Consider the following 14,978-nt stretch of genomic DNA (forward strand, 5'->3'; position numbering starts at 1 on the left):
TAAGGAGTTATAGCCAAAGACATGCCTGATAACTTTCCCCCAATAAGAGAAATTAGTTATCAAATTGATTTGATCCCTGGTGTAACCTTGCCCAACAAAGTTGCCTACAAGATGACTCCCAAACAGAATGAGGAGATATCAAGGCAAGTGCAAGAACTACTGGATAAGGGGTTGATTAGGAAGATTTTAATTCCATGTGCTATACCTATTATGTTGGCATCCAAAAAATATGGAACATGGAGAATGTGCACTGATTCTAGAGCCATTAACAAGATCACAATTAGGTACTGATTTCCTATGCCTAGGATTGAAGACCTAATGGACTATCTTGGGGGATCTTGCTACTTTTCAAAGATTGATTTGAAATAAGGTTACCATCAAACTAGAATCAAACTTGGTGATGAGTGGAAGACATCATTTAAGACAAATGAGGGCTTATATGAGTGATTGGTGATGCCCTTCGGGCTCCCAAATGCACCTAGTACCTTTATGCACCTCATGAATGAGGTATTGGTTGAATTTATTCGCAAATTTGTTATTTTTTATCTTGATGACAAATTTGTGTTTAGCAGGTCCAAGGAGGATCATTTGAAGCATTTGGATCAGGTTTTGAGGAAGCTTCATGAGGAGAAAATGGTAATCAATCTTGAGAAGTGTGACTTCATGAAAACTGAATTGGTGTATCTACATTTTGTGGTTTCTAAGGGATATTTAAAAATGGATATTTCAAAGGTTGAGGATATTATCAATTGTCCTACACCTAGGATAGTAGGTGATGTTAGGAGCTTTCATGGATTGGCTTCCTTTTATAGAAAATTCATCAAGGGTTTAAGTCATATTTGTGCTCCAATTCTTGACACTATAAAAGGAGGAATCAAATGCATGTTTGAATGGATAGGGAGGGCATCCCAAAGCTTTGATATTTTGAAGAGGAAGGTTGCAAAACTTCATACCTTGAGGCTCCCTAATTTTGATCAACTTTTTACAATTGAATGTGATGCAAGCAAGTAGGCAATAGCTGTAGTTCTTAATCAAGAAGGGCATCCAGTGACATTCTTTATAAGAGAAGTTGAATGAGGATAAGAAAAGGTATTCAACCTATGATTTGGAGCTCTATGCTATTGTGAAAGCACTCAAAACATGGCACCATTACCTTCTTCCAAAAGAGTTCATTTTTTATACTAATAACCATGCATTGAGTTTTCTTAATGGGCAGGAGAAGTTGAATCAAAGGCATATCAAGTGGGTTAAACAAATCCAACCTAAAACCTTTAATATCAAGCATAAGAAGGGTGTGTCTAATAAGGTTGTAGATTTCATGAGTAGAAGAGTCCTCACTATCCAAGAAATCCAATGGCAAAGTGTTGGTGTTGATTCTCTTAAAACCATGTATAAAGAGGATAAATATTTTAAGGATGCTTATGATGTATGTACTAAGTTTTTTTATTCCTTTCATGTTGAGTTCCCTGATTTCATGTTGCAGGATGGATTTCTCTTTAAGGGGAATCAACTATGTATTCCTCAATGCTCCATGAGGGAGAATGCCATTAGGGAAAAGCACAATGGCAACCTTGCCGGTCATTTTGGTTTGGATAAAACTTTGGAGTAGGTATCAAGGTTTTAATTTTGGCCTAAGATGAAAGTAGAGGTAAGAATATTTGTGGAGAATTGTCCCATTTGTCAAAGGGAAAAAGGATTTTCTACTAATTTTCGATTGTATCAACCTTTACTGGTTCCTACTAGGCCTTGGGAAAGCCTTAGAATGGATTTTGTAGTTGGTTTGCTCAAAACTCCTAGAGGGTTTGATAGTGTCTTTGTAGTTGCTGATAGGTTCATCAAGATAGCTCATTTTGTGCCATGTAAATGCACAAATTATGCATCTCATATTGTAGGTCTCTTCTTTAGAGAAGTTGTAAGGATACATGGTCTACCTCTCAATATTGTCACTGATAGAGACTCCAAGTTTGTGGGTCATTTTTGGAGGACTCTCTGGAAGAAATTGGGTACCAATCTATCATTTTATTTAGCATAAAATCCTCAGACTGATGACCAAAGTGAGGTGGTTAATAGATCTCTTGGCAGTCTTCTTAGATGTCTTACCAAGAAGCATGGACAAAGTTGGGATTTGGTGATTGGACAAGTTGAATATGCATATAATTATTTAGTTAATAGAAGTAAAAAGAGAAGCCCATTTGAGGTTGTATATGGATTACATCCTAGAGGGATACTTAAACTTAGAGACCTTGGAGGTATGGAAAGAAGGAGTTCCCAGGGAAAGGACTTTTCCATCACTATGAAGGAGATCCATGATCAAGTAAAGACTTCACTTCACCAAAGTGCAAAAAAATACAAACTCAGGGAAAATGTTAAGAGAAGGGATGTTTAGTTTAAGGTAGGACATTTTGTGATGGCCTACCTAGGGAAAAAAAGCCTACCCAAGGGCCAACCATATAAGATACTCATGAAGAAGATAGGACCTCTCCGGGTGGTTCATAAATTTGGTAATAATGATTATGAGGTTGAACTTCTGGCAGATTTGGGGATCTCTCCTATTTTCAATATATGTGATTTGACAGCCTTCAAGGCTTTTCTACCTAATGTAACACCTGGTTCATCTCTTGTGGAAGAGGATGTAGATTGGGTGAAGAATTTTCCACCTAGAAAATCATTGGAGTTGGAGAGTATCCTTGATTCCAAGGTAATCAAAAAATCTAGAAGAGGGGTCTACAAGGACTACTTGGTCAAGTGGAAGGGCCTCCCTAAGTTTGAAGCTACTTGGATGTCTGAAAGTAACATCAGAAAGTATGGAACCTCAGTCACCCAATTAGCAACTCAAGGGACTTGAGTTTTCTTGTCCTAGGGAGTATGGTGTAGGGGAACTCAAAGGTGTGTTAGTATCTTTCAACATATGTTTGAATGCAACAATTAGTGTTTCCTTGAAGGTTTCTTGAGTAGGTCCTAAATGGATGTGGTAGGTCCAATGCTATGTAATAAGCCCTAAGGCTCCAAGGTGTGTGTACTTGGTCAAAATCCTTGTATGGGAATTATATTTATGTTTTTGTTATTTAGGGGTCCTAGAGGTGTTGTGTGTCCACTTTTTAACCTTTGGTGTGAAGGCAAGTTTGTAATGTAATAATTTTTCCAAAGTTGCCATGTTGTCATAGGCAACTTTGTCAAAATTTGAGCTGTGGTTACCCAATGGCTAATTGGTTGAACTTGTACATTGGGAGGTGGTTAGAGGAGTTCCTTGGAATTATTTAAGCCTGAGGAATGATTCCCAAAGGTCAGATAGAGACTTTGAATGAAATTTATTCTTCCAACAACTCAGCAACTGCCATTTTTACTACATTTTCTTGTGTTCTTGACTTTGGTACAGATTTGTATGGACATATAGAAGGGATAATGTCTTCAATAGGTTGTAAAAGTGAATCATATTTAATTTTATGTATGTTTGAGGACTTGAAACTTAGTGGTTGCAAAGTTATTGAAATTTCTTTCTCGCTGCCTCTCGAAAAACCCAAAAATCAAGGTTTGGATGCAAAAGGTGCCACCATTCAACATTCCTCTATGGGGATGGTCTGAAACCCTGGGGAATGTTGGTTCACCATGTATACTAAATTATTTTCTTGATTTTGGAAGTAGGAGACCTCATCTTACATTTTTGGAGTGATTCCCTAGACTTGACATTTCCCATGTGGCAAGTCTATGCAGTGAATGATTGATTGAATCCTTGGTACAATGGACCAAAAAATGGTCAAAAATTGCATGGAGGGGACCCTTATACATGTGTAGACCTTTTAATAAAGTCTAATCTTTATTCCCATATGACTTGTGAAGACTTTGAAGCCCAAAACCTCTATACCAACTAACAAGGTCAAAATAGGTAAAGTAGGGTTTGAATACTTACATTCAAAACATAGATGAAAAAGTTTGAAATCCTTGAGGGGATCCAAATGGGTGTCTAAATATTAATTTTTTTCAAGGGGTTGTTTGGAGATATTGGTAGGTAGAGAGGAAAAATCCTAAATAAAGGCCTAATTGCTTGTAGCACTATTTCCTAGGTCACTAAGAACAAAAGACAGAAGGGTCTTGTAAGAATAGACCAAAGAGGTCCAAATAAATGCAAAGACCATGTCAAACATGTTCAAACACCCATGCATGATATATTTCACCATTTGAACAAAAGGTCCTTTCGGCAAGGGTTTGGAGTTGTGAGGTGTCTTAGTTTAGGGGGTTGAGCACATAGGAGTAGGAGTCTCCTTGTGAAACCAAGTTGTCCTAAGTGGATTGATCCTTGGAAGGGGTCAAGTGAAATCTTAAGAACCTTTGGAAGGTTGAAGGTATTGGACCATTGGATGGTGCTAAGTACTAACCCATAGAAGAAGCCAAGGAGATTGTTCATTATCATCAAACCCTTTGCATCTAATGGCATGCTTGATTAGCTTCATTAGCACCATGGACTCTCTTTCTCTCTCCTCTCTTTCTTTTTTGTGGTCCTTCTTCTATTTGTTTCCCTATTCTTCTATTTGTTGTCCCTAGTGTTTTCTACTTGAGGATGATGCAAAGAATTGAGATATCTTTTGGTCTCTCCCATGTTGTCTCAAAAGACACATGTGTTCCCTTCTTCCATGGTGGTTTCCTTTCTTTGGGGGATGATGACAATTCTATGTACACACATATATATGATGTACATGAGCTATCATAAAAAGCATGCTGAATCCAAAATTAGGTGAAACCACCTCGTGCTTTGTGTTCTTCATTCATTATCTATTGATTTTCTCTCTCTTGGAAGCTAAATTATTGTGATAACATGCTTGTCTTTTGGGTGAATTCTACCTTAAAGCCATTTCTCCTAGCAAGGCATGTGCAATTTCTTTAACGTGGGGGCATACACTTTCCTCATGACTCTCTCTTTTTCATGCTTAGTGTTACTTAGCGAACTTTGTCTTTGCTTTGTAATTTTTGGTATTTCTCTTGTTCATGACTCATAGTAAGAGAACCTTAGTATTTCTAGTCATGGTTCTTTATTTTCCTCTCATGATCTTCCCTTCTACCTTATCATTGAAGTTGTAAGATCTTGAAATCAACTAGGGGCTTGGTGTATCTTTCCTCTTTGACATGGTGAAAGTCTTTCAATCTGAAATCCTTGTACTTTACCATGATTATTTGCATAAGCTGATACTCTCACTAAAGTGGGGGCTAAATGTAGCATCCTAAAATTGCACCCCTTGCAATTTTCGATCGCATTTGGGTCTTTTCCTTAGTGTTTTGTGCCCCTTGACCTAAATAAATACCTAATTATGCTCATACAATTCAAAAACGTCATCTAACTCAAAGTGCACTTCACATGCCACCTTGATCCCGCCCCAAAATAGGGCATGACTAAGGTGTGGCACCTTGGTCCTCCTTAATGGGGACCCATTTTGGACCCCCTAACCCATCTCAAATTTAAGTGGAAAAAACTCCTCCATGTCGGCTCATGTTATAAAATTAGTCAATTAATCCGACAGGCAAGTGTAACATCCTAAAATTGCACCCCTTTCAATTTTTGATTGTATTTGGGTCTTCGCCTTAGTATTTGCACCCCTCAGCCTCATCGAAGACCTAAATATGCTCATTCACATCAGAAACACCTTGTAACTAAACAATGCACTCAAAAGATACCTTGATCCTGCCTCAAAATAGGGCGGGACTAGGGCGTGGCACCCTGGTTCCCCTTAATGGGGACCTATCTTGATCCCCTCCCCTTGACCTAACTCAAACTTATAGCGAGAAAATCCCCCCTATGTTGGCTCAAGTGAAAAAATCAGTCAATTAATCCTACTGGAAAGTATATATGAGGGATTTCCCCTCTCATTTGACATAACATGAAATCCATCGGCAATCATTATCAAGAATTTGAGCATTCAAGAGCAATTGAACATTTTCAATCTTCCTTCAAGATATGAAGCAATAATAGAGTCAAGAATGCAAGCATTGAAGAGGAGATCATCATCCTATTACATGAAATCATAATTCCATGTGGAGGCAACAAAAAATTCACAAGGAAGTATAAGCATTTCATTTTCAGTCAATTCAACATCCCCTCAAAGAGCAGGATTTCTACTTTCAGTCATTTCATTTACATTATTTCAACCACTTGGTTAATTCCAAAATTGGGGTTTGACCTGAAGGCAAACCCCTATTCCCAACATATTTCCCTTTCTTTATGTGTGCAGGAAATAGATCTACAACTGTACTTATGGAATTAACCTTTATTCACAAATATGAAAAACCCTTTTCGACATGCGAAACATTTGGAGGACTGATTGGAGGGTGCCCCTGTCCAAACACACGGTCTCTACAAATTTTTACTGATTTCATGGAGCAGCTCCGAATCATCTCAAACTTCTTTGATCCATGTGCACGACTAAATCCCGAATATGTATCTCATTGTTTTCTCATACTTTGTCTTTATTTCTAGCACTTAATCTTAATTCAATTAATCAAGTTATAAAAGAGGATCAATTGCATTCTAATTTCAACCAATATACATAGTATTCAGTCCTCGCATGTCATTTAGGATTGGATCTAGTAAATTCAACCCCTCTTTTGAATGTAAAGTTTCCCCAAGTGAAAATTGAGCTTACTGAATCCGCATTTCCCATGTGGAGAATTAGCTAAGCTCTCCAATTTTTTGCTTTACATTTTGGTGAGCCCAACTCCTTACACCCTTAATTCTGATTTTATTTTTCAGATCTGAGTGTATGCAATTCAAAATTCAAATTTTCATTTACAAGTTTAATTTCCTTACAATTTTTAAAAATTTAGAGGTGGAATTCACAAAAATCCTAATTTTAAGATTCAAAATTGAGCTTGTCATTTGTCTAAATTGGATTGATTGTTTCAGATCTGAGAACTCTTCAATTTTGTAATTCAAAGTTTTCATTTACACTTTCAATTTTCAAAATTTTAATATTAAGTGGTTAAATCACAAAACCCTAATTTTTAATTTTAAAATTGACCTTGTGGATTGTGTAGATCTTGAATTTGGTCTTTGCTTCAATTTCAAAAATTCATTTTCCCTCCTTGCAAAATTCAAATTTTCAAATTTAAATTTTTAAAATTAAGTGGTTTATGCAACAAATCATAATTTTTAAAATTAAATTAATCTTGCGTAATTTCTTATTTTCCTTTAAGCATTTAATTGGCTGAATTATGTCTAAGGCCTCTTGTTTTACTATTGGCAATTGACACTCATCCTATGAATTTTGTTGCATGGATAATAGTTTTTGGGTTGTCATTGATGGAAACTCTTCATGAGAATCATATCTAGTAATCACAAACCTTGATTACCGGAAGTGGATGTGAATCGATAACCAATTAACCCATATTTCAAGTTGAGAAAAGCAGTTTTGGTGTGGAAGCTTTCTAGTGATTGCGTTGTTATGAATCGTGCATGGGATGATAGGGATAACATAGAGACATCATTTTATCATCTTTTTTATGATCCACTTTTGTTTTTGGTTATCCAATCAAGCCAATTCAATTCTACACTTTACACTATGGGTCGACTTGATAATTATCTATTTTGTGATTGTGGATATATAAGACCAATAGAGAAGATCTTTTTTGATGTATGGTATGAGGTAATATGAGTGAGTAGTGATCAAGAATCCCTTTTGGCATAGTTACACATGCGCATTCTTGATCTGGTAGCTGACTGAGATAGTAAATAGAGTAGAGTAGCATAGGTGATACAATCAGAGTTTTGCACTTAATCAGAACTCATCCAGGCATTGTTAGGTTCTATTTTGGAGTTCTTTCATTTTAATTCATCATTGTAATTGATATGTAAAGCAGTGATCCTTCTGGGGTTGTAGTCCTTATTGTAATTAAGTTGTAAGCTCTAGGCAATGTGCTTGAATGCTTGTGCATTCCCCTTCATGTAATATTGTTTTCCTATTGGCCATAGTAGAATAATATTGTGGGTTCAAATCCCACCATGGTTTTTCCCATTTGGGTTTCCACATAAAAATCCTAGTGTTATGATTTTGTGGTTGATTTTTTTATGTTTTTGCATTTCAATTTCATGCTTATGCTTCTAGTGGTTTAAGGTTAAGTCAAAAATTTAATAACTGATAGAACACTAATTCACCCCTCCCCCTCTCAGTGTTCCTTGATTCCAACAATTGGTATTAGAGCCTAACTTCTTGAGGAAGGTCCAAGAGATTGAGTCAATGGATTTCAATTTTCAGAGACAACTTAGTGTGGCACTTGAGGATCTTGACACAACAAGAAATGAGATAAGTTCCTTAAAGACAAACCTGAATGCAGCTGAAGACTCCATTAATGATTTGAAAGATAAGGTCAACACTTCAAGAGACAAGAGGAAATTGTTGATGAACAAGCTATAGGAGAAAGAAGATCAATGCATGGAGAATGAGGACAAAGGTGACAAGCTTGAGAGAGAGACTATTTTTTTGAAGAATAAAATACAATCCATTGTGATGAAGCTAACTAAGGATATTGAAGACCGAAAGAAGAATGAAGAGAATTTGACTCAATCATTGAAGGATAGAGAAGACGAATGATTTAGGATTACCTATGAGAATGATCAATTGGAGCTTGGGTTGACACAATCAAAGAATAATGGTCAAGAACTTGAGTGACAAATTATTGCCCTAAGAGATGAACTTTCTACTGCAAATGAATACAAAGAAAAATTCAATGCTAGCTTCGCAAGGCTTGATGAGATGCTGGAAAGTCAAAGACATGGAAAGGAAATGAGAGGAATTGGATTTTAGAAAGGAGAATCCTCCCAATCTAGACAAAGCAATGCAAAGCCAAATCAGAAGAAGAGAAAGAACCCTTTGGTAAGATAGCCTAATGATCATAAATTCAATGGTAGATTTTTTATTTGCAATAAATTTGGTCATATGGCAAATCAATGTAGAAGTAGGATGAATAATGAAATGAATAATATGAACAATGGTCCTACCTTTTCCGGTCACTGTTTCATATGCAATAATTTTGGTCACAGGTTAAATATGTGTAGTGCATTAATGAATAATTTTCAAAACAAGAGATGCTATGCTTGTGGGATGTTTGGACATATCTCTAACTAGTGTAGGATGATCTCATCTTGGATGTTTATCCTTAGGTTGTTCAAGTACCTGGCCACTTTCTCTGACTTTTCTTCTCGTCTCTTTGATCTGAGACCAAGTTTATGAAACTCTTCTGTATATGCATTCACATCAAGGTCTCCCTGTTTGAGGTTTTGCAATTTCCTATACATCTGCACTTCATAGAAAATGGGCATGAATTGTGCCTTGACTTTATCTTTCATCCTTTCCTAGGAGGTTATCATACTCTTTCCCTCCTTAACTCTATCCCCTTGTACATAGTTCGACCATGTAAGGGAAAACTCCTTCAACCTCATTTTTACCAACTTAACTCTCTTATCTTTAGGGATTTCTTTGTACTCAAAATGATAGGTCAATGCCTCAATCCATCCCATCACCTCTTCTACTTCCGTACTTCCACTATATATAGGCAACCCATCAATGGTGTCCCTATTGACTAACCTCAAGGCATCTACAAATACCCTCTGATCTGCAGGTATATCCTCTACCCGCTTAGAGGATTCCCCATCTTCTTTATCCCCTTCTTCATCAGTGTCACTTTTGTCTTCCTTATCCTTAGTCTTTTTCAATTCTTCAAGCTTGGACTGAAGCATCTCTTCAATCATCTTCACCGCATCTTATGACATACTCTTAGGAGGCATTTAGTCAACCCCTATTTCAATCTCTTCCTCTGACATACACTAAGACCACACCACCCAAGTGATCTTCAAAAATCCTTCTCTGATACCAATGTGATGAGGAGGCAACAGACCAAAAGGAGGTAAACCTTGAACCTGCCAAACTCTAAGGCTCATAGACTCAACTGGTAATCCCTGTTTCCAAATATCCTTACAGAACATCAATTCAAGAAATAGTTCAATGACACCAAAAAACACCTTGGACAACCCCAAGGCTCTACTATGTCCACTTACAGACAACTAGCACTTCTCAATTTTTCATGTGACTACACACACCTTTGCATACAATGAGTGGGCTACTACTAGGCTTAAGGGTTTGAATGGACCACTTAACCAATTCAAAACACCAATCCTTGGAAGGGTGTTCTCACAACACCTGAACACAAATGAAATAGGATTTCATGGTTTAGTTCCACAGGAATATCCAATTTGACTCACTTGCCCACAAACTTGATCCAATTGCTATTAGGCCTCCTTTTGAACTATTCTAAACAATATCTCAGTTTTCAGTACCGGATTAACTTGCAAATATTCCAACCGGTGGTGCACTAACATACCTAATAGGGCTTTCAGACTTATTTGACTGAATGCCTTTCACAAACTAGTTTTCTTCTCCTAATGAGTGACCATAACTGACCATGAAATGTGATGTAAACCTCCAAAGTACTCTTCTACCACATTTAAACCCTTTTCCAGTGCTCTACGACTCAATTTTCACGCACTGCACTCATCAAACCAATTTATCACATAGAGATGTTAGACCTAGGGTTAGTTCTCCATCCTCTTCGACCTATTGTATCCTCTTAATGGATTTGGCTACTGACGTATGATATAGTGGCCTATCATCTCCTATAATGACAAAGTGTTCAATTAAGGATTGATAGGCCAAAACCCATTATTGCAGTCAAACCCTAGGGATTTAAGGGTTTAGGCTACCTGGTAGAGATTTGCTTGTAAAATGGGGAAGCGATCACTTCAAGACTTCACACTGATAGAAAAAAAAAGGTAAAACAATCTAATTATAGGATTTATGCTATGAGAACTCTTACCAATCCACCTTCAGTATGCAATCAATAGAAATTAGACAGTTTTTCCGAGTTTCCAATAGTTCTTGATGCTTCAATTTCTTTCCAAAATCAACCAATAGAACCAACATACATTCTTATATTTCTGGGGCCTTTAAATGTGTTTTCCAAATGACAACAACCTACTCCAAATTTTTTTCAAACCGAACTCACCATTGTAGAATCACAACTTACAAAAAGTGCAAAATTGTCAAGACAAAAAATTGACAATATGACAACTTTTGCATAATTCGACCAACTTAGACTGTAGAGTGTCATAGTCCACCAAAATGATTAAATTTGATTCTAAAACATCAAAAAGGACTCAAATAGACTTGTGGTCACTTGATCCCCCAATTTAGACCATTGTGACCCTTATTAACTCAATTTGCTCTACCAAATGCTAGATGACAATTTGACCCAAACATGGACAAACTTGTCACACTCCTAGGAAATTGAATTACAAAAGGGACCCATAGGGTCTTATTACATTTCTTCTAACTAATAGAAAATCATCTTTTTCCTGGCTCATGCCTTCATAGGTAGGTTCTCCTACACCAATTACACCTCTGGGAGTTTATTGATTTATGATTAGCCTTGAGATGTGAGTTGATTATCAAGCTCTTGGTTATTATTTTGTGGGTGTCATGTTGATTTCCTTGGATGTTAGGTGTCAACCTAGTTCTTGAGTGTGAGCTGGAACCCTATGTCATCTCCTAGCATGAGGGGTGGTTCCTTATGGTTCCCCATGGTCAGGTATTTTGATGCCTTCTTCCATTGGGATGTTCGTGTTGGATACTCTTGTGCATGGATGTGGAATTCTTATCTCTACAGCTTATGGATGGATATTGTAACAGATGGATGCACATGATTCATATAGCATATGTGTTGTGGATCTCCTAAGATAATTGCATATGTAGATGAGAACTATGACCCTATGATATATATGTAATGATAGCAGATATATTGGGATATAGTTATTACTCTAGTAAGAGAACACATTATTGTGTTTTTTGTATCTTGGATATTGATTCATTGATGGAAATGATGTGAATGGATCTATTTATGTGAATTTAGTGTTGTATGTATGTCTAATGTGGTTGGAACTAGATTAGGATGTGGTAGGATGTGACCATTACCCTTGTAATAAAATATAGTGTAGTAATCCTTGTTGCCCCTATATTGTATCCTAGTTAATCAATATCTATGCTATTAGGGATTAAGGTTCATGAATGAATAATGAAGTTATTGGATTGGGAATATGTGTATCTTATGTGATTGAATTGAAAATCATTCTTTCGACTTGTGTTCAATCTTCTATCAGAAATGAGAAAAGTTTACTTTTTAGAATTGAAGATTGGATATGTATGGATAATTGATGATTAGGAGATTGTGTAACTAATATCCAGTGATTGCACATTATAGGACTTGTTGTCAGTTGAGATCATGATATGTTGTAATAGATTATGAATGTCATAAATGGATATTCTTTATGTATGTAGTTCTAGATTGGAAATGTGATTTGGTTATCTTGTGAGTGTGTATCGATAGTATGAATGAATTGGACGTTAACGGTATCAAGGTATATGGATGTGTTTATGTGTTAATGATAGTTAAGTAATGGTGTTGAGATACCCTAGAGAATGATTGCTAGTGAGATGTATTGTTATTCCGTCGGCGTACTATGTTCATTTGTTTATGATTATGAATTAGATGTGTATGTTTGGATGTTTGCTTAGTGAATAATGGGATGAATATGTTGTATTGGTAGATACTTTAAAAAAAAAAATTCTGTTAGTTTAGTTATTTTATCTAGGGTATTTTGGTGGGCATTAGACCCCTCTATTTCTAGGAAGAATGATGCAGTTGTTCAACATGATACAAATAGACCTATTCTTGGCCCTTAGTCTAGAACTCAAAGTTGGGACAAAGGTAAGACTGTTCAAGCCCGGGTTTTCTAGGATGTGCTAAATATCAATGAAAATATTATTAAGAAGAATGCTGAAATTCTATAGGCTATTGGGTTGGGTCGCCGTACTCTTTTTTTGTCTTTTATTTAGTTGGAGCTAGTTGTTGGTTATCTTTTGGCTCTTTACGGCTAGTTGTCTCTTATTGTCAAGAGTTTCAAGTCCTTTCAAAACCTATTTTACTCTAATCAAAAACATAAAAAATGGATAAGCTATATGAAAAATAATAGATAAAATGGAGTGATTGTTTTATATCTTAAAAATATATTTCAAAATAATTATTAAGTAATTAAAATAAAATCATATTATTAAAATAACATCACATTATAAAATCTTTTGGAAACTCATTTTCCTTCCTTGGTTTGAATGAATGTGTGTATTTATTTTATCTTTTAGATATTGATTCATATATGAGGTGTATTAAAAAGAAAGGAATGGTTTTACATAGAAACGTTGAATTAACATCTTACTTGCTGGAACTAGATTAGGATGTGGTAGGATGTGACCATTACCCTTGTAATAAAATATAGTGTAGTAATCCTTGTTGGCCCTATATTGTATCCTGGTTAATCAATATCTATGCTATTAGGGATTAAAGTTCATGAATGGAGAATGAAGTTATTGGATTGGGAATATGTGTATCTTATGTGATTGAATTGAAAATCATTCTTTAGACTTATGTGCAATCTTTTATCAAAAACGAGAAATGTTTACTTTTTAGAATTGAAGATTGGATATGTATGGATAATTGATGGTTAGGAGATTGTGTAACTAATATCTTGTGGTCATAAATGACAGGACTTGTTGTCAGTTGAGATCATGATATGTTGTAATAGATTATGAATGTTGTAAATGGATATTATTTATGTATGTAATTCTAGATTGGAAAGGAATTAAACAATTAAGTAATGCGATTTGGTTATCTTCTGAGTGTATATGGATAGTATGAATAAATTGGAGGTTAATGGTATCATGGTATGTGGATTTGTTTATGTGTTAATCATAGTTAAGTAATGGTGTTGAGATACCCTAGGGAATGATTGTTAGTGAGATGTATTGTTATTCCACTAGCGTACTACGTTCATTTGTTTATGATTATGAATTAGATGTGTATGTTTGGATGTTTGCTTAATGAATAATGGGATGAATATGTTGTATTGGTAGATGTTTAAAAAAAAAAAATCTGTTAGTTTAGTTATTTTCTCTAGGGTATTTTGGTGGGCATTAGACCCCTCTATTTCCAGGAAGAATGATGTAGTTGTTCAACATGATGCAAATAGACCTATTCTTGGCCCTTCATCTACAACTCAAAGTTGGGACAAAGGTAAGACTGTTCAAGCCCAGGTTTTCTAGGATGTGCTAAATATCAATGAAAATATTATTAACAAGAATGTTGAAATTCTATAGGCTATTGGGTTGGGTCGCCATACCCTTTTTTTGTCTTTTGTTTAGTTGAAGCTAGTTGTTGGTTATCTTTTGGCTCTTTAAGGTTGGTTGTCTCTTATTGTCAAGAGTTTCAAGTCCTTTCAAAACCTGTTTTACTCTAATCAAAAACATAAAAAATGGATAAGCTATATGAAAAATAATAGATAAAATGGAGTGATTGTTTTATATCTTAAAAATATATTTCAAAATAATTATTAAGTAATTAAAATAAAATCATATTATTAAAATAACATCACATTATAAGATCTTTTGGAAACTCATTTTCCTTCCTTGGTTTGAATGAATGTGTGTATTTGTTTTATCTTTTAGATATTGATTCATATATGAGGTGTATTAAAAAGAAAGGAATGATTTTACATAGAAACATTGAATTAACATCTTACCTGCTGGAACTAGATTAGGATGTGGTAGGATGTGACCATTACCCTTGTAATAAAATATAGTGTAGTAATCCTTGTTTGCCCTATATTGTATCCTGGTTAATGAATATCTATGCTATTAGGGATTAAGGTTCATGAATGAAGAATGAAGTTATTGGATTGGGAATATGTGTATCTTATGTGATTGAAATGAAAATCATTCTTTAGACTTGTGTGCAATCTTCTATTAGAAAGGAGAAATGTTTACTTTTTAGAATTGAAGATTGGATATGCATGGATAATTGTTGGTTAGGAGATTGTGTAACTAATATCCTGTGGT

The sequence above is a fragment of the Cryptomeria japonica genome, unplaced genomic scaffold, assembly GCF_030272615.1.
Source record: "Cryptomeria japonica unplaced genomic scaffold, Sugi_1.0 HiC_scaffold_12, whole genome shotgun sequence".
Lineage (NCBI taxonomy): Eukaryota > Viridiplantae > Streptophyta > Pinopsida > Cupressales > Cupressaceae > Cryptomeria > Cryptomeria japonica.